Raw genomic sequence first — 20196 nt, 5'->3', positions numbered from 1 at the left:
CTTTTTATATTCAAACCTTTCATCTAGAACACACCTGCCGAAAACCCTTTTATATTTTAAGGGTTTTATGTAGGACCCATCTAGGAGGTTCTACTGAGAACTTTTTTGTATGTGAAAGGTTTCATCTTGAACCTACCCTGGGGCTTCTGTTGAGAACTCCTTTACATTCTATTGATTTTATTTCGAAATTACCCAGGGGGTTCTACTGAGAACCCTTTTCTATTATGTTTACAAAGAACCTTTGACAAAAGCGTTCAACAATCCTTGAAGAACGCTTTCTTCCAAAAAGAGTTTGATGAAAAGTTGGGTAGTAATGGAACCCCTTACTCTTAAGAAGAACACTTGACAAAAGAGGGTTAGAAGCAGAAGCAGTTGGTTCTCAATAGAACATCAGCCCTTCAGGAAGAACTGTGTGGGAACCCTTGTTTCTAAGCGTGCATAAAAGTAGCGCCGACATTATTATTTCAGTCTGATTCAATCTCAAGTTTTCTCTGTTGAGGTGTTTTCAGAACACAAAGACACGCGCAGGAGGAGCTCGCACAAATAGGTTTTGGCATCCTATTGTTAATTTATGAGACCTGAGTGTCGTGTATTAAATGATTGACAGCTCACGGATTGCTCTGGATCCCCACATTGGTGCAGCGCTGTTGATCGTTTTGAGAGCAGGTGTTTGAGGCTCATGTTAGCCTCGTTTAATTAAGAAAGACTTGAGATCGGTGGTTCTTTAGCCACTTCAAGTCTGATTTGACACCAGAGGATCGGAGTGTGTTCAACGGAAAGCAAATAAATGATTGATAAGAGAAGCAAAGCTGCTTCAAGTCCTGCTCAGAGGACATTAATAATGAAGGACACTTACAGCGCCTCAGTGGCGTATGGAAGACAAGAGATTTCATCACCTCCTTGATTTTTTGATGTTTTTTCTTTTTATTTTATTTATTTGTTGTATTATTTTAATTATATATTTTTATTTTCAATTATTTTACTTTTTCCATTTTAATTTGGTTGTTTAAACTGTTGTATAATTTATTGTATTTTTATTATTTTTGTTTGAAAAAAAAAATCCACATAATGGTTAGTTTTTTACTCTTAAAATAAAAATAAGGAAAAAATGAAAATGAGAAAGAAAAACATGCACCTTGTGTAATATTCATTATTAATTATTAATCGATTCTTAGCATATCCAACTATCGATTAAGGAAAATGCACAGACTTTTTAAGTGCTGTACACAATCAGCACCAGGAGTCTCAAACTACTTCATAAGGTCTTCCATATGTTTAGAATTTCTTTGTTAAATCTGGTCCACAAATGGTGTGAGCTATACTTGTGTTTGTTCTAGGGGGAGAACATGTTGACTACCTAATTAGAAAGCAAAAAACATGCCATGCTGATTCTATATATGGGAGATTCATGTTTCTGTTTCCTGCAACATTTGTGGGATATTTAAAGCTACTATAAGGAACTTTCATATTTAGTTGATTTTGGGGGACCCTGTAGACAAAAGCGGTTGTGTTTCTCTGCCATAACCAGAAAATATAAAATCAAAAATACAGTTATGTAAATAAACGTCTCCTGCTTTATTTTAACTGGCTAACATGCTACTCACTGTAACTCTGCCTCGGAAAATGTAAACAGATGCTTGTTTCATCTGATTTCACAATGAATCTATTCATATTGAAGCATCAGTAATAAGTTGAGATTGTTTCATACGCAGTTAAAAACTCCTTGTAGGAGCTTTAAGAATCCTGAAAAAGAGAAAGAAATCATTGTTGGGGTAAAAATATCTCCATGTGGTGGTTTAGCCCCCATCCACCCCGTCTTCAGACATTGATTTTGTCTGTCTTTATAAAACATTTGTCCTTTGCTCAGTCATTTGAACTCAAACCACGATCTCTTCTTAAACCTAATCAGGTATTTTCGGTGCCTAACCTCGACTGTTTCACATATCAGTGTGGAGGCACAAATGACGCACCAATGGACAAGTTCCATTCTTATTGTGTTCACATCACCGTCTTCTTGATAACAGACATACCTCAGTTACTGTAGACAACACCGGCTCCCGGGTAATTTGCGTTTGAACGCCTATAAACGACGGTCATTAAGTGCGTTCCCAGCCATGTTTTTATGCACGTTTTCAATTTGTGCATTAAAAAACCTGAGTGGAAATGCCAGCAGTTTGTCAAAAATGATGCAAAAAGTATCATCTCAATACTGTGATGGTGAAATGGTACCCGACTGGAGAATTTGCTGTTTATCTCAACGCTCCCAACTCCAAATATTTGCATATCAGTAAGTGGAAAGAAACGCGCATTTATTCACATTTTCTTTTGCCAGTTTTTTTGGAAAGTCTGTAAAAAAAACTGCAGTAGATTTGGATGGAAACTATTGATATCTTCCAATTAAAATGTATTTAGCTTGTGCCCGATTGTTCAGCAGTGACTGGCTCATCTCGCCACACAAGGTTGTGCTCATTGTGGTGCTCAAAGTTTGATTGTTCACTTTTGAGTTATGTGTGCCAGAGGTGCCAAAACACATAAAAGTTGTTGGAAGTGGAAAAAGGAAGATGAGGAGATGTTTTTTGGCAGTGCTGCTGCTCTGTGAAGCTGCCTCTCCTGTCTGCAGTGTAGATCCTGCTGCTCTGTGTGTGCCTGTCAGGCTCCATGTCATCCTGCCATTGTTCAGGCCAGAAATCAGCACAGACTCCCATTGTTCTACACACAGATCTGCAGCTACAGGCTGTTCTGCCCAATATCGCTGCACTTTGTCATGTTTGTAAAATACAGTGTCATCTCTCGGCTGTGATAAGAGGTCGCCACGGGTTCTGCTACCTCTGCTGTCTCCTTGTGGTTTAGAAGTTACAACATCAATTCTTCAAACTTGACACAATTATTTTCATTTTATTTTGGCTTTAAAGGAGAAATCTATAATATATTCACTGCAATAAATCATAAAATGACCACGATATATCATCAGAGATTAAGGAAACATGCTAAATTGAAATACTTGCTTCTGTGACAACAACACTACCGCTATTCCTTTCTATTCCAGCTGGAATAACTGTTAATGTGTGAAGGTTTCACATTTATTAGAGTTAAAATTAATGCTGAATGTCCACAGAATGAGTAAATGTCGCTTTATGAGTTGTAAGAAATCATGAATAATCTTTTAGAAGGAGTAGATGTTTTTAATGTTTAAATTGAGCAATATGTTAATGGAGTTTGGCAGGAAGTCGCTGAACTCCAACTTATGAGCAGTGGGCTTTTGTTTCTAGCATAACAGGCTCATAATTTAATAATAATTTCTGATGTTGCATGTGTCTTGCACTCCTGCAGTGTTCTTGCAGCCAGCCTGAGCTTCCCCGAGTCTGGGGAGCAGGAAAAACTTTTTTTTCATAGATCACATATTAAAGACAATTTCAGCCTGTTTAAAATCAGTAGGTCTTACTTGCTATGTGGACTGCTGTACTCATTTTTGGATATGCATAGCTCCATTAAAGGAGCGCAACACTGCAGTGAGACAATTACAAGTCCTACCCATACATTAAGCAGCTGTTTATAACAGTCAGTTGTCTGTCAATGTAAAGTTAAGCCCTTTATCCTAAAAAAAAACAAAACCCACTTCTCTGAAAACACACACCCTGGAGTGGGAATTTAGTGACAGCCTGTCCTACTGCCTGCCAAACTCCATTAATATATTGCTCAATTTAACTGTTAGAAACATCTACTTCTTCTCAAAGATTATTAATGATTTCTAACAACTCATAAACAGGCACTAAGTCATTCGGCGAACATTTGGCATTAATTTGAGCTCTAATTAATCTGAAACGGGCAAACAAAGTCAGCTACTATGGCCCAGAATATAAGTTTTAAAAGCTGACACAGTGACTTTAGTGTTGTTGTAGAAGTGAGTATTTCAATTTAGCATGTTTCCTTAATCTCTGATGGCATATCATGGTCATTTTATGATAAATTACAGTCAATATATAACAGATTTCTCCTTTAGCTTGGGCGGTGCCACAGAAAGGATGCACCAATGTCCCCTCTCCCTCCACAAACCCTAACCGGCTCTTGACAGTAAAGGAAGACATGCTTCAAAGTGGATCAAAGTAATTCCTCCCTCCCCCTGTCTAAACGGAGCAACATGTTGACATGGTCCCAGTCACAAGCTCGGTCGTTTGTGGAGGAGGAGGAGAGTGGCGGAGGACTGCTCCGGCTCGTGGGAAAGCATTCTGGTTGAAAAGACATCCTGACATTTGTTTTCCAAATACTGTTTGTCTGGCTTCGTGTTAAGGGGCAGCGAGGATCTTGGAGTGTTCAGTGGTGTTTTCAGTTGTCTGGCCGTGTTGATGCAGGCTGACTTCTCTTATGTGAGCTGATTGTATGTGCTTCTTTCATGTGGTTTTACTTTGTGAGGCACCTGACTTAACACTTTCACTCTGCCGCTCCGTCTCTTCAGCCTGGCCCGGCTGTGTGTCCCATTCAATGGCAACGCAGCACGGCTCCTCGACAGGCTGCAGCAAGTAACCTTTAGTTCAGAGGAAAAAATCGTTTTTCTCAGTAAGACATTCGCTCTTATGCCACATGCACTTCTTGGCCCTGGCAATGTTCCCTCTTACGCTGTCGTCGTGAAGTGCTCTCACATTGAGCGAAATAAGTGATTGTGTTTGCATTAAATCCTGCAGAGCCGTGCCTGATGCTACCAACTCCACAAGGAGAAAAATGCAATGTGATACATACTGGTTTTGTTGTTTAGATGCCCACTGGACTCACAGTAGTGAGATTCTTTTTTTTATTTTTATCATTTTCTCTATAGATAATGTTTTTTGACCAGCAGTTGGAGCACTTCTAAGGCGAGGAAAACATTTTGTTCTTTGACCGAAAGTCAAAGGTGCAAGCCTCTGTACAAAAATAACTCAGGTCAACTATGAGTCCCAAGGAGCATTTTGCAAGAAAAATCTTACCACACAGTTTGAAATTCTGTTTTGTGTGCAAGCAAAAAGCTAGAGAAAAAAAAAAAGCCACAATTCACTGAACAGTTTACTTTTTGTTCAATTTTAGATGATTTCAGCAAATGTGGCATGGTGCTTGGTTCCCAGTGCAACAATAAAGCTTTTATGAGATAAGATTTGACAAGATAAGATAATCATTTATTGATCCCCCAGCGCAGAAATTCAGGTGTCACAGCAACACAAGGACAGAAGTGAGCACAGATATATTGAGAACCTGAAAAATAATTAAAAGTATATAAAATATAAACAAGAATACAGAAAAATAAAAACTACACAATGGCAGTCAAATTCAGAATGCAGGCAACAGCAGTCAAGTACCCGCAAAGTTGTACTTGAACTAATCGTGCAGTGCTATCTAAATAATGTAACACAGTAGTAGTGTGATTAGTAATTAGTTAATTTTCTACAGCTTTGGTTTGTGCCTCTAACAGGCTTCAGCTCCACAGGAGCAGCAGCTCAGGCTGAGTTATAGCAGCATTTACAACCATTTACCATGCCAAAGACAGAAAAAAATGATTTCTAAGGAATTAATTGAAAGCATTTAATGTGGCAGACATTATGAAAAACAATAGTATTGTTAAATAATCCAGAACACTCGGGGAAGACCCCATGACACTAAAGAATAAGTATTACATCTGCAATTTCCTTTGGGAACTCCAACCTGCATTAATTACTTTATTTGGTCATTTAGGTGGCAGAGCAACAAGCTGTAAACACAACGTTTACTTATTATAACCATATAAAGCTGTTATGGGTAATCTGTTAGCAAATAGTTACTTGTTCACACATCTAAGAGCTGCAGAGTAACATTAGCATTCATCTGGAGCTATGTCTTATGTAATCGGTGAGTGTAAGTCCAATATTTACTTTCCTCTTTGCTCTATTTTGGTCTCCACCAACTCCTAAAGAAAATATATGGCTATTTAGCCGCTAAATGCTCCATTATGTTTACAAGACAGTTGCTAAGTTTGTTTGTGTGCCTTTTTGGTGCAGGGCTGGTGGCACACAGTGGGTTTGCAGTGGGAACTTTTTTCGTTGAATGGAAGCTGCCCAGTGTGGCTTGATGCTGGTGGGAGTGGTGAGACTGGACCAAACAGTAATGTTAACCAAAACTAAGAGCCGCAAGAAGCTCAAACAGCACGTAAGACCTTTCTATGGGTTTGCCGCTACAAGCGACCCCCTGCACATTATTCATATTTTAGTATTTTTTTTCTATTGTTAGCATTAAAATAGATAGAAAAACAGATTTTTACAGCTTTAAAATTGGCAATAACGATCCAGTCTCACACTTACTTGTATCAGTTCCTGTAAGTATAAAATAAAGATAACCAGATAGATTTTTTTTGCACATTAACTGTAAAAGCAGTGCACAATGAATTATTATATACATACTGTATGCTAGCATATTGTATATGTTCTGTAATATGTTTGGAATTTAATGCGTTTCATTTGGATCTTTACATTCTCATAATTCAACACAACCACTAAGGAGCAGCTTGAATGTGATCAACATTTGATTGAATTCTTAATTTGCCCTTGATTGATGCTGAGTGCATAAGAACATATGGCTCTGGTGTCTGTAATGGCCTGCCGGGTTCCGATGTTTTGCTCCAATAAGCCGCCAGACATTTCTCAGCCGGCGTTGCCTTCGCTATGACACATGAAGAGACCGCAGATGAGAATCACCTGTCTGTGGTGAGCCCCGGGAAGCAGAGCCCATCTCCTCTCAAGGCGGGTTGTCACCGCGGCTATTAAGACTAATAGCAGCAGCCTGTGATAAGCACAGTTAGCTGAATTCATGACCCGAGCGGCTGGAGCGGCGAGATCATTTCCACTTGTGTGTTTTTCTGCTGATGCGTTTAATTTTTATCCTGTCCGGTGCTGTGACACACGAGGGATACCAGAGAGTGCCAGAAAGAGAGAGGAAAATAGAAAGGGAGTGATGGAGCCTTGGGTGAAGTATTGATCGGTACAATCCAGGGTGAAAGCACTGCAACAACAGATGTACATTATAGTCTCTCATATGACACACGAAAAAAAAAAAACCTCTCTGTATCGTTGATTGCATAAGAATCCATCCCTCTTTGTCGCTGATAGTTTCCTGTTTCCCTTTGCTGCAGATGGACTTGTGCAAGGCAAATTACACAAGGACAACAAATTATATTGATAACATTCCTGCTTCCATTAATGGCAGCCAAGTTGTGTGGAGATGTGACCTTCTTAAAGGGGTACTTCACTCAAATTACAAAATTACACATTTTTACATTTACCTTCAGTTGGTATGTTGCCATGTAGTGTCACTGCTCTAATACAAGTGATGCGAATGGGATTCCACTTGGGATGCTCAAATTTAGCGATAGACGGATTAACCTGGCTGATTATATGTTATTTTGAGATAAACAAAAATCTTCAGGCAGCCTCGTCAGTGTGACTGCTGTCAAACAAAGTTAGCGCTCCCCCTTTTGATTTTTAGGACGGTAATTTTGCCAAACTTTGCTAAGTCACCATTCTCTTTTCTAGATTTTACTCAAACCCATATCGGTTGACCACTACTCAAATTATTGGAAATTTACCCTTCAAATATTCAACAGCCATTTCTCTTTCAATTAACAATGTCCTGGTTACTCAGTAATAGTTATTTGCACAGCTTGTTGTAATTAGTTTTCACTAGAACTACTTTCTACTTATGAAGTAGTCCCCATTGGCCCTTTAACCTAATATTTCAAGGGACTGAGTAGCTGCAGTGCATTCTTTGTAGCATCTCAAGAGCCACGACGAGCCAATCAGGGGTCTGATGATGCAAATTGTGATTGGTGATTTTGGGCTTATAATATGACTATTTCTTTCTGCTTTACATATTGAAATATTTATCAAATTCAGCTGTTTTGTTTCTTTCACTCACCCTAGCAAGGCTTTTGCAATGGAAACAGGCTATCAGTTTCTCTGTCATTTGTGTGAACTGGCCCTTTAAAGCTACGTTCTTGACCAGATGAGGTGTTTATAAGATTTACCTCTCCTTCTCCTCCCACATTTAGTCTCCAACCATTCCTCCCGGTAAAAACCAGCCAGATATTCATGGAGCATCAGATGCTTGCCCCCCTCCTCCCTGCCACCACATGGCCGGTATTAGCCGATTTCCTAGAGATCACTGGAGGATGCCGTCGGAGCACTTGTGCTCCTCTTTCTTCCTCTCATTCGCTCTGCCTAGAGTGGCCCGCTTAATGCATTGTAATGGTTGACCATTATTTACGCAGGGGATAAACAAAGAGAAGCGAGGAATTGATGGAGTAATCCACTCTCGCAGTCATTAGGCATTGAGATGGAGGAGCTGGTGGGAGCAGCCTCCTCCTTATGCCTCTCGAGTCGAGCAGCTAATGGAAATGGGACTCATTAAGACACCTTATACTCCGACGCACCCAAGATCATGAGCAATTGCTAATTGATTGTCGTTAGCGCTCTCGCAATGAGACGCTCTGCCTGTTTTCTCATTTGTTATGAACGGCTTTGTTTTCTTCCCCCCGTCTCCTTCACTTCATTATTGATGTCGCTGTTTTTCTTTCTCTTTCTCTTTTTCGCCTCGAGAGTCCTCTGCAACATCAGAATCATCTCGACGCTGTTTTACCTGGTTAGTTAGTTCACTGCAACATCGCAATCCTGAGCAAAACTGTGCTACTTCTTATAATGAGAAGGTAGCGGTGTTTTAATCAATATCCTTCACCTACTAATGACTGTCACTCTTAGAAATAAATGTGCTAACTAGAACCGTAAAGTGTTCTTTGGCTTGTCCCCATAGGAGAACCTTTTTGGTTCCTGGTAGAACCATTATTGGTTGCACTTGAAACCCTTTCAGAGAACTCTACTTAATACCCATCATAAAGAATTACACATAGAACTTCTGTATAGGTGAAAGTTTTGACCCAGAAACCCCTAAAAGAGGTTTTAAAACCATCTGTGATGTAATGGTTCCACCCAGAACGGTCTCTAGAGGTTCTCTCCAGAACCTTTTCATGCTCTAAGGGTGCTAACAACACCCCAGTTGGGGATTCCACTGTAAACCTGTTTATATGCCAATGTTTTTATCTAGAACACTTTTAGTGGGTTCCACTGAGAACCATTTTATTTTCAAAGGGTGTTATCTAGAACCAACCAAGGGGGCTCTACTGAGAACCTTCTTTTATTTCAAGGGATTTATCTAGAACCAACCAAGGTGGTTCTATTAATACTGTTTTTATATTCCAAGTGTTTTATCTAAAACTCAGTCACGGTGTTCTGCCGAGAACCCTTTTATATTCCAAGGGTTTCATCTAGAACATGTCTACAGAGAACCATTTTATCTTATGGTACAGAGAACCCTTGACAGAAGAATTCTTCAAGGACTACAACAATCCTTGATTAACATTAGAACACTTTCTTTCAAAAAGGGTTCTTTAGATGAGAAGGGTTTTTAATGGACGTGTTAGTCTTACAAAGAACCCTTGATGGTTCTGGAAAGAACCCAAGCCCTTCAGGAAGAACCCTTATTTCTAATGAGAGTATGTGCAGGAAACACACAGGCCACGGGCTGGTGTAAAAGGGCGGATGTAGAAAATGTGCCTCTGCTGGCATGGTCATGGTTGAATAGCGGGGAGAGGCAGGTCTCCCTGTGATGCTTTGATTATTGGCTCTGGAAATTCCTTCCTCTTTCCTCCAGAAGCAGCAGATTGTGTTCATCTCAGCCTTTAATCATTTTTTCCCTCCCAATAGTAATGTGCTCTCTTTCCCCTCCCTGGATTCCTCTGTGTATATGTCCGCTCCCCACCTTTCTTCCCTCTCATTGCTTTTTCTCTTTCCTTATTATGAGAAGGAGGAAGAAAAGATAAGGGAGGGAGAAAATGCAAATACAGGGCCGTAGTTCTTTTTTGTGACAGATCAGGCCTCATTACACCCACCTCTCCTTTGCAATTGGCTCAGGACGATCTCCCCTCTATTTCTCTTGCTTGTCTCCATTACATTATGAAGTCTTTCACCTCTAGTAAACCCTCGTCTGCTCCCGGGCTGGTGAAACAGTGAGGTGACCAAAGAGAGGAATCTCTGGCTGCAGGGCACAAGATTTGCTTTGCAGATGAAGCAGGACAGGAGTAGGGGAGGTAGGGGGCATCATTTTTATGTCCGTGGTCAGACGGTGCAGCATTTCTTTGCTTTAGCGCTCTGCCAGCAGCCTACACCTCTATCTCTATCTCCCTCGTGGGAGTTGCTACCACCTTCTCGCTCTGATAGGGAAAGACTGGAAACAAAGGAAGAAAAATACAGGCGCCCTCTCGGGCTGCTCTCGCTTTTGAAACAAGATATACTGTAGAGAGAGGAGGAGGAGGAGAAATAATATTGAAGCCATCAATTCATGTAAGAGACCCACATAAGCATCAGCTCATTCCTTTGAAATAAAAAACAAATAGGCATTTAATACAATTTCTTACAACTTCGGTCTTATTTTCATGGTTTTGGTCGTCATTTCTACCAGTAACCAGAAGTCCACTCTTCTATGATAATTATCCGACCCTTTTAAAAGGCTTATTTTGGTTATATGGAGATATGAAAAACAGTTTTAGTTTGCTTATTTCTAACATATCTGCTGCATTAGTGATGTCTGGGGTGGCTGTTATGTTGTATGCTTACCTGCAACACACCGTTCACTTTAATTGCAATAGGTTTGCACATGCATAATTAATTCACATTGTTTTCAATCAATTTTCAACCACTGGCTAAAGAAAATGCACAAAAGTTGCAACCCTGCTTTCAGTATTAAAAAAAGTGAAAAATAATTTGTGTATTCACCCTGTTAAATATAATTGGCTCTTCCTTGGCCCCTGCTGCACCCGTCCACCAAGTTTCATGAAAATTAGGGCAGTAGTTTTTTCATAATCCTGCAGACAAACAGACAAACAAACCAGACTGAAAACATCACCTCCCTGCTATCTAGACAGCTAGCTTCATTGCATCCTCACTGAATGAAATGACGACCCTGAGAACAAATTTTGAAAACTATTTTGAATGAATTGCGCAAGCCTGTTCCTGACTGGCTAGCATGTTAGCCATTAGCTCGTCAGCTAGCTTACCAAGCAATGCCTACTTCATGAGGATGTGCCAGTAAGCTGTCTGTTGTTTTTGTGAGTTTTTTCTTGCCACTGTCACCGAGTGCTTGCTCATGGTGGGAACTGTAGGGTCTCTGTAAATACAGTAATATTAGTTGTGCCCTCACAGCTTTCCAGTGCAATGAGTGATTATTAGCAGCATTTTGGATGCTCTCAGTGTCAGTTTAGATATTCTTATTAAACTGCTGGCTTTTTTACTACCTGTCTGATTACCCGACGGCTCATTGCTTGTCATGTTGAATGAAACCTTTATAACCCCAAGACAATTTATTATGCACCAGGAGCATAAAAAGACATCAACAACCACACATGACAGCACACAATATAAAATGACACATCAGGAGAAACATAATATAAAAGCGTAATTTGTGAAATTCATCGATGTTGGAAAACGAAAGTTGCGACAAACCTTTAAATTAACCTTTAAAATGACTCTCATTTGAAAGAGAGGTCTTTTTGGGATCATTTCATTCAATCGTTCCACTCGTTTGGGCGATTCCCCAACACAAACAATCAGTGCTGGAGGGCAAACACGTTGGGAAGTTGTGCACAGCAGGAAGTAAATTACCTGCATTTGCTTGAATAAGAGACATAATTGGTAGTTGCTATGATGCTGACATAGCAACACACACCATGTATACTACTGCACTGTTTTGTGTGTGTGTGTGTGTGTGTGTGTGTGTGTGTGTGTGTGTGTGTGTGTGTGTGTGTGTGTGTGTGTGTGTGTTGTATAGGTTATGTGTATGTGTGAGTGTGAGGCTCCACATAATTACAGCAGCGGTGGTTAACTAGGCGCCGGCATTTGTGTTAATCAGTAGAGGGTGAAGACTGGGGAGCTAACTGAGCTGGTGTCTCATACTCTCTAAATGTATCACGTTAAAAACCATTATCTCTAAACCCATAATCATCACTACAGTGCTCATTCACTCCAATGATGCACTGTGTGTTCATTGCCCCACAACAACATGTGACTCTGTCTAATGTAATTATTCCATATGGACGTCCTCAGAGACCGGCAGCATGTGTACAGTATGTACAGTATACCAAGGCATTATAACCTGACTGCTGTAAATTACAAAATAAGGTTAATAGCTTCCTAATGCTTTATGTTGGTGCAAAATTTGCATAATTGACATACTTTACTTAATAGATTAATTGAGTTACTCGTGTCTGTTGTATTATAAGTTCTACAAAATACAGAATAATTTTGATTGTACAGTGTTATGACTAGAATATATAGGTGGGGATATTTCTGGTGACTAATTTTCCTATTGGTTAAATGGAAATTGCAGTTTATTTTTAGTATAAACGTACGAAAACACTCAGAAAACAGTTTGAAAAGAGCTTGATTTATGATAATGTTCAACATCGTCCAAAACATATTGCTTGTATTAAGAGCCGTGAAGCTTTTAGTTACATTCTTTAGTGACCAGATGCTGCTGAAATGCGTGGCACTTTGCACCATGTATTATGAACATTGCACATTATCCTACAAAACATGACAACAACTCACTAAACATGTCAACTTGTCAGACTGAGTGGGATCACAGCATCGTTGTCATAGTTAGCAGGAGCAGCCCGCTCTTCTTGCAGGTTAACATCCACATGCCTGTGCTGAATGTGGTCGTGTATTCAATTTACCTCTTCAGTAAACACGCTTCTTTCTTCTCTCGTTTCCAAAGAGGTGTTGATCATTTCTTCACCGAGCGAGGCTCTGTGGAAACTTAAATTGATCCAGTTTTGTGTACAGATGCTGTCTAGACTAATACCTGCAAACACTATAAAGGGGTTTTTAAAAGTTGTCTGTTTCCACATTAAAAGGTTAAAACCAGGGAAAATTTAGTTGAACAGTTAAAGTTTATTAGACGTCAAGGCACATAACTGCCATTTCAACTGTTTACATCAAAAATTAGCATCAATCTGGTTATAGAAATTGTTATCACCAGATAATCAACAGATATAAAGATGTTTCTAAAGGTATAGTGAACTTAATCATTAGTTGCAAAACATGTAATTAGAAAAACTGAGTATCGACCTTTAACCTTAATTCCAGTAAAATACCCAATTAGAGTGTTACATGACAGTTGCAGAAGTCAGTGTCCTCTTAATTAATTTGTCTGTAATCACATCATTAGTGAAAATGTAAACACACTGACTGGGAGACGAGATGATTGCCAGAATGTTTCCACACAATCCTGTTTTTATCTTAAAAACCCGCTCCTCTGCTGAAAAAACCATTGCGAACGACTAGACTGTCATTCCCACTTTTGCTGTTCTAGCGTTCCTCCTTTGACTTCAAGTGTCTTTGTCGGGTGTCTTTTGAAAAGCAGAGATGCGTATCTCGGTTGATCTCGCATGTCTTGAGCGTATCAACAACAGGAAGCAGTTTGAAGGAGGCTTCGTGATTTTCTCTGCTAAGGTAGCACCAAGTATAAGTGGAGCACTGCTGAGGGAGGTGAACGGGAGGTCAGAAGTTACAGAGCTGGTATTTACTGAGAACACAATGTGATTAAAACGGTTCCTTTTCACACACTTCTCTGTTTTTTTAAAATTTCAAATCATTGCTACATATGTGGCAAGTCATATTTGGTTAAAAAAAGGAAATTGAGCAAGATTTTTATGCCTCGGTGCCAGTGAAAACCACAGCCAGAGGCATTATTTTTTCCGTCCCATTCTTGTGAACACCATGTCTCAAGAATGCCTTGAAGGAATGTCCTCAAATTTAGTACAAACATCTATTTGGATTTAAGGATCAGCTTAGTAGATTAGATCAAAGGTAGAGATCAGTGTGACATCAAGTCTGTCCTATTCTCATCAATGCAGTATCTCAGGAACACCAGGAGGGAATGTCTTCAAATTTGGCACAAATGTCGACTTATACTCAAGGATGAACTCATAAGCATACTCGCCAACCTGCCTGATTTTCCCAGGAGATTCCTGTTTTTCGTTGCCATCTCAAAATTTCATCCCAGGATCCCAATTCTCCCATATTTATCCCAAGTTATGAACATTTTGTTTTCCTCTTTGTGATCACAACCTGTTCCTGGTGCTGTAAAGCCTACTGTTTCCACCTGTACAACAATACAGCTTCATCTAACCAAATTTCCTGAAGAAAAAGAGGGAAAGGGGCATGGATTTTGTCAAATCTGATGCACTAAAAATAAATGAATGAAAGAAAACTGATAAATATTATTTTATGCCAGAAGAGCTTATTATTCTGTACTCTTTCCTGAGAATTAAGAGTAATATTAAAAGTAAGTAATGTGCATTATTTTGTTATTTTCATTCTTTAAAAGTCATCAGAATGCAGGAAACAAAGGTTCTGAACTCCCTATTATTTGAGGTGTTATGGTAGGCAAGTATTCTGATTTGATTTCAGTGGTTAAAGGTCAAAGTTCAGGGTCACTGTGACCTCATGACCGTCTCGTTCTCGTGAATGCAATATTTTAAGAACTCCCTCAGGGGATTTTCTTTAAACTTGGTACAAACATCTACACCGTTTTACACCATAACTCAATAATTATGACAAAATTTCACACAAATAGGATAAAATGATGAAGTGATGACCTTTTATATCCAAATGGTCAAAGGTCAACCTCACCGTGACATCATAATGTTCAGCTCTCAATCAGTCCTCTGTACTGGAAATTACTGAATTACAGTCATTACAGTTGAAGACTTTTATTAAATTCCTTTGAAGTCTTCAGTGCATATATTGTATGAGTCTGGACGGACATGGAGGCAAACAGCAACAGCAATGAGCAGTTGACAGAGGCAGAGAACCATGAGGCAGTAATTCTAGTTTGGACATTTAAAGCGTCACCCTGCCATTATTAATTTCACTCAGCAAACAGCACATTCACCACAATAAACACACAGTAGCTCTGCATGTTTATGTGTCTGAGCTATTTTATCACCTTAGCTCATTGTTTCCCTTTTTTTCATCGAGGCCAAAAAACCTCTTAAAAACCTCTTTAATCCTTTTCCTGTTCCATTTGTTCACCTGTTTCATGTCCATGCGCATTCAAAACCTCCTGTATTTACCAGTTAAAATGCAAATGTGGCCCACTGGGAATAATGGCCCCGGAGAGCTGGCCGGGTGGACGGACAGCCTGTGGCTCTCGAGAGCTTTTCCCACAGTGTCGAGAGCAGAGCCAGGTGAGAGCTTCTCCCCAGGTGTCCCTCTCCTCTGACATTGTCCGCGCTTAGCGGGTGGCGTCCAGCTCCCACCACCCGTCTGACTCGCCGCCGGGTTTCATGGCCACTTTGTGCGGAATGACTCCTCTTCATGCAGCCAGTAAAACCTGCTGCTGTTGCTGACTGGGGAGGAATGAGTGTGTCCGGCTCCGGTGGCTGCAGCGGCGACAGCAGGGATTTTGACTCCATGAGGACCCAATTAAACCTGGGAGGGCCTCTCTGAAGGAATAATAACAATGATAAATGCACCTCCGTGGCCGGCTTAAAAGAGGCAGGGAGAAATGTTTTATTGTGCTGGCCTGTCTTGACACAATTTACTCCCAGCTTCTGTTTTTTTTTTTGTTTTTTTTTGCAGAATCAGGAGGTTTAAAATCTCACCTTGTGGAAGTTTTTTTTTGGTGTCATCTTCTAAACAGTCTGATGACTTGGCTTTATGCAACATCAAACCCTCTCTGCATGTGCTTTGAATTGGCTTGGGATGCAGTAACTCCCTGCCAAAAGTACCAATAACGTGTGTGTGTGTGTGTGTGTGTGTGTTTGTCTGTTTATGTGCAAGCTGTACGGGTGATTACAGCAGATGTGTGTGTGCGAATATGATGTGGACTGGATTTTTTATCTGTGTGTCTGTTGTGTCATTAGTGGATTTACAGAAAATGTATCAATTGTTGAGATTAACTAATCAGTGAGTAAGTCATTTATCAAGCAAATTGTCCAAATATTTATTAACGAACAGTTTTGGGTTTTGGTCAGACAAAAGCAATTTTTAGATGCTAAAAATACAGTGTGTAAGATTTACAAGGATGTATTTGCTGAATATGGCTAAAATGAATATCATTCTATAATTATGTTAGGGTATAATCACCTCAAAATAAGAATTATTGTACTGTTGTTACCTTAGAATGAGCCCTTTATGTACAGGCAAACCAAACACGCTTGGAAGGGGAAGGTCAGATGAGCTAGTTGCAATCTGTTAAGCAAATTTAACAAATATTTGCTAGTTAAAAATGTGAGATTTACTGCTTTTGTGTCTGTAAATTATTTTTATAAACAGTTTGGGTTGTTTGTCAGATGAGATAAGCCATTTGAAGCTGTTATTTGGAGCTCTGGGAACCTGTGAAGGGATTTTTTTCAGGAGTTTTTTTTTTGACATATTAATAAGAATAAAATCATTATTGCAATTGAAATGAATAAACTCTGTTGCAGGCACTTGAGTAAAAAAAACAGACATTGCAGCTCTCACTTTCAATTTCCGGATCTCCTTATTTTTTCAAATTGTGTAAAAAAATAGAGAAGTGTTTTACTTTATGATTTTTTTAAATCCCTTTATTTGGGGTTTACGCTGTCTCAGAGAAAATATGCAGTCACTTGAGACTCAGAGTGTATTTTCCTCTGTCAGGTGGTAATTCAGAGAAAAACTACTTTAATTAGATAACAGGCCTCTGTATTTCAGATTTGCACTTTGCCAGCAGTTTGTCAATTACTGCTTGTGGTTTCATACTGCCAGTCAGTCTTTGTCTGGGCGCTCGAGCCTCCTCCTCACTGCGCTGCAGAGCCGTGTTATTGTACTTAAACAAATCAATTCTGTTGCAGTTGAGCTTTTTTTCCTCCATCCCCCGTCATTATGAACTGTTTGCAGTGCAGAGCACATTGATTTTTCACAGCCCTGGAAAAGCTGTTGATGAATAGCACAGAGGTATCTGGGGAGAATCTGGCTTTAAAAAGGAGGCACCCAGCGTCAACCCCTCCTCCTCCTCTCCCGACCCATTGAGCCCCCAGCGCTCCTCCACTTTCTCTTTTCAGAGAGCGGTACTTCCAACAGGGGAGAAATGCTGCCTGAAAAATCTTCCAATGATTAAAAAAAAAAAAAAAAAGAGGATTAAAAAAAAGTGCAAGTGCACTAGGGACGGCCTTCTCTCGCTGAATGTGAAAATACACCTTGTGGTTAGACAGTTTTTATATTTGGAGCATTAGCCTTGTCCTGTCAACCAAAGCATGAGCTCAGGAGAGGCTCTGGTTGGGGAAAGAAATGGCGAGCATGCTGTGTCACTATGCAGACGCCCAATGAAAATGATACTCTAACAGGATGCAGCCATAGACACCAAGGTAGAGGGAATGGGTGGGAAAAATGGCATCTGTCACATACATATACTCCACATATATATTCACACAGCTAAAGAACACACCCTCGAGACATTTTTGTTTTACTCAATCAGTTCAACATTCAATACTAGACAGAAGAAGAAGTGGGGGTCTGAAAAGTGAAGCGAATGAAAAAGTGCCTTAAACCTGCACTCTTTCTAATGGCCAGCAGGGGGCGACTCCACTGGTTGCAAAAAAGAAGTCTCATTGTATTGAGTCTTATGAGAAAATGACCCTCCTTCTCACCTGATTTATTACCTCAATTAACAGTTTTCTAATGAGTTTATGGTTTCAGTTGCTTGTTTAAAGTCTTCTTCACTTCAGCGTGATGTTCATTTTGTAAATGACGATCCTATTTAAAGTAAGATAGATAATAAAGCAGGGTATGCTTAAGAGCAAAGCTACTGTTTGAGTGACATTCTCAGTGAGTCCGTCCGGTGTAGCTTGATCTTTAAGGCAAACAAGGTTTCATTGTAGTTTCTGCACTGCTATTGTAGATCCAACACATTTTAGCATTCTGAGCCCGTCTCACTGACTTTGGTCTTTTGAACCTGTAAAGTTATATTAAGCTGGTTTTCAGGCCAACTGTCATACTAGACAGCATGGATCAAATATGGATCAAGATTCTGTTGCTACATTGTCTTCTCTCGCTTAAAATGTTTTTAGAAACATTGTTTACTGTTCTGTTTAGCTGCGGCCATATCAGTTCTAGATTTGGTCGAAACTCTGTGTGTTGCTTCTTTGTTGTGCATGTTGCACATTATGTTTGATAATGTGACAATGCTCTGGTTAAGATCTGGGCATGTCTGTGCTGCACATGCTATGGTTGCAAAAAAACAGGATAATACCAAACACAAGGCTGTAGGTCGTCCACAGACCAATGGGTAACATCATGGTGGCTCTGTCCGCTAATTTACTGTGAGTGTTTTATTCTCTTTCACCTGCTGAGAGCCGTGCTACCTTAAAAACCAGAACCACCTTAACCTAGACCTTTCATTCAAAGTGGGGTCTAGGAATTTATGTTTCAACACAAAAAATTGACCTTTTATACACATTTCAGGTCTCGTGGAACTACAAACTGAAGTTAGAGCACTCAACAGTCTCACAGCCACGCATCCAAGCATTGAAAATATTGCAAATGTAAATATATCACCCTCCAACTGTATGTACAAAGGAGAAGGTTCAAGGGAAAAGTAAGTGCAGGACAAGACCTGAGAAACAACCTTTAATATGCAAATGTGACTTCTTCTTTTTTTTTCTTCACATTAAGGGTTTTGTGGAACTACAAACTGAAGTTACAACACTCAGATGGTCCACAGCCATTCATGTAATTATTGAAACACTGTAAATATTCAAAGTATTTTTTTTTTTCAGTCAGATGCCTGCAGAGTCATGTGTGATTTATGGAATGATAACGCATGCTAGGATCCAGCCTATGCATATTGTGCTGGTAATTACAAATTCTCACAATGATTAATTCACTAAGGAAAATTAAGTGTCTGTACTTGCTTGGGCAAACATAGATAAGACATGATTATTAACTGTGTAAGATTTGGTTTCATTTAAGTGCTCTATTGTATTAAGAGATGCTGTTCTAAGTCCTTCACTGGCTTATATGTTTTTCTTGAACTTCACCAGTAACTAATATGGTCATTTTTCAAGCATCTGAATGTCACAGGGTGTACAGGCTAAACGCAAAGCTACAGTGAAGGCCTCTCGTAATAGGCTTATCTATCAATTGGGAGTGAATTGTGAATGTGCCATGGCAGTGAACCTACTCTGTGGTGGATGTTTATGATGCCATACTGATCATCATGTGAAGTATCGGTTGCTCTTTTGAGTCGTCCTTCATGTGCACAAGAGCGTGAAGGAGCTTATCCTTGCAGGGAAGACGTGTATCACGTTAAGCAAGGCGCAGATGGAAGCCACTCAGAGCCCAGAGGAAGCCAAAATTGTTGAGTGGGCTTGATTTTCAGGCAAATAAAATGCAAATTTAATAATTCAGTGTTTGGAGATTGGTGGATAATGCGGCGGTGATTGATGTATTTTCTTTTTTCTTTTTTTTTTTCTCTCAGGGGCAGAAGACGTGAGGCGCTGAAGTGTTTCTCCTCCTGGTGTGTGAATGGGTGGGGGGGTCCTTCGTGGTGAAGAATCAAGGATTGAAGTCAACACAGGTGAGTCTTTTTTTTTTTCTCATGCGTATGTGGTGGAACCTACAGAGCCCAGCAGGTGTCAGGGGTACAAGACCTGGAAAATTACCTGCAGAAAAGAGTGGGGACCCTGATTTTGTTTTAAGTGTGCACGCAAATTGGAAATTTGTGCTCTCAAATTAGGTTGTTGTGGCCACGCAATTACTGAGGAGCACCCGGAATGTTAGCAGCAGGCTAACAGCTTTACATTTTACATTGTGTCGTGTATTAAAAGCCTTATATTTATATTCTTAGGTAATTACATTAATTAATTTAAGCTTTTTAATAAAGTTGTGATGCTACATTTGGCAGCCGTCTATTGTCTGCATATAGCTGACCACTGTGTATCATAGGCATGCTACGTTAGCATTCCTCTGGGTCATATCTTTCGTGTCATGTTCGACTTCTGTGAACTTTAACGTACAAATTTGCACCCTTGACCAATAGCAACCATTGACATTGCTGAGGTATTTATAAGCTTGAAAGTTCAAAATGGAAGAAGCCATTTCAAATTTTTACCATCCGCTTTTATTTAGC

General features: G+C 39.8%; 1 protein-coding gene across 3 annotated transcripts in view; it reads left to right on the top strand.

Moving 5' to 3' along the window:
* Positions 1–20196, top strand: part of LOC146312110 (zinc finger MIZ domain-containing protein 1-like) — a 153477-nt gene that overhangs the window by 23871 nt on the left and 109410 nt on the right. For 2 of the 3 annotated variants that reach the window (XM_084740828.1, XM_084740826.1), the window contains exon 2: positions 19546–19644. The gene's annotated coding sequence lies outside the window, so the exon portion shown is untranslated. Of the gene's footprint in view, positions 1–19202; positions 19645–20196 lie in introns of those variants that run through there. The other variant, XM_084740827.1, reaches the window with a different exon arrangement.

Source organism: Lutjanus erythropterus, chromosome 17 (genome assembly GCF_056507025.1).
Source record: "Lutjanus erythropterus isolate fLutEry1 chromosome 17, fLutEry1.hap2, whole genome shotgun sequence".
Classification (NCBI taxonomy): Eukaryota; Metazoa; Chordata; class Actinopteri; order Lutjaniformes; family Lutjanidae; genus Lutjanus; species Lutjanus erythropterus.
The sequence above is the reverse complement of the archived record's forward strand: the minus strand, read 5'-3'. Positions and strand labels throughout refer to the sequence as shown.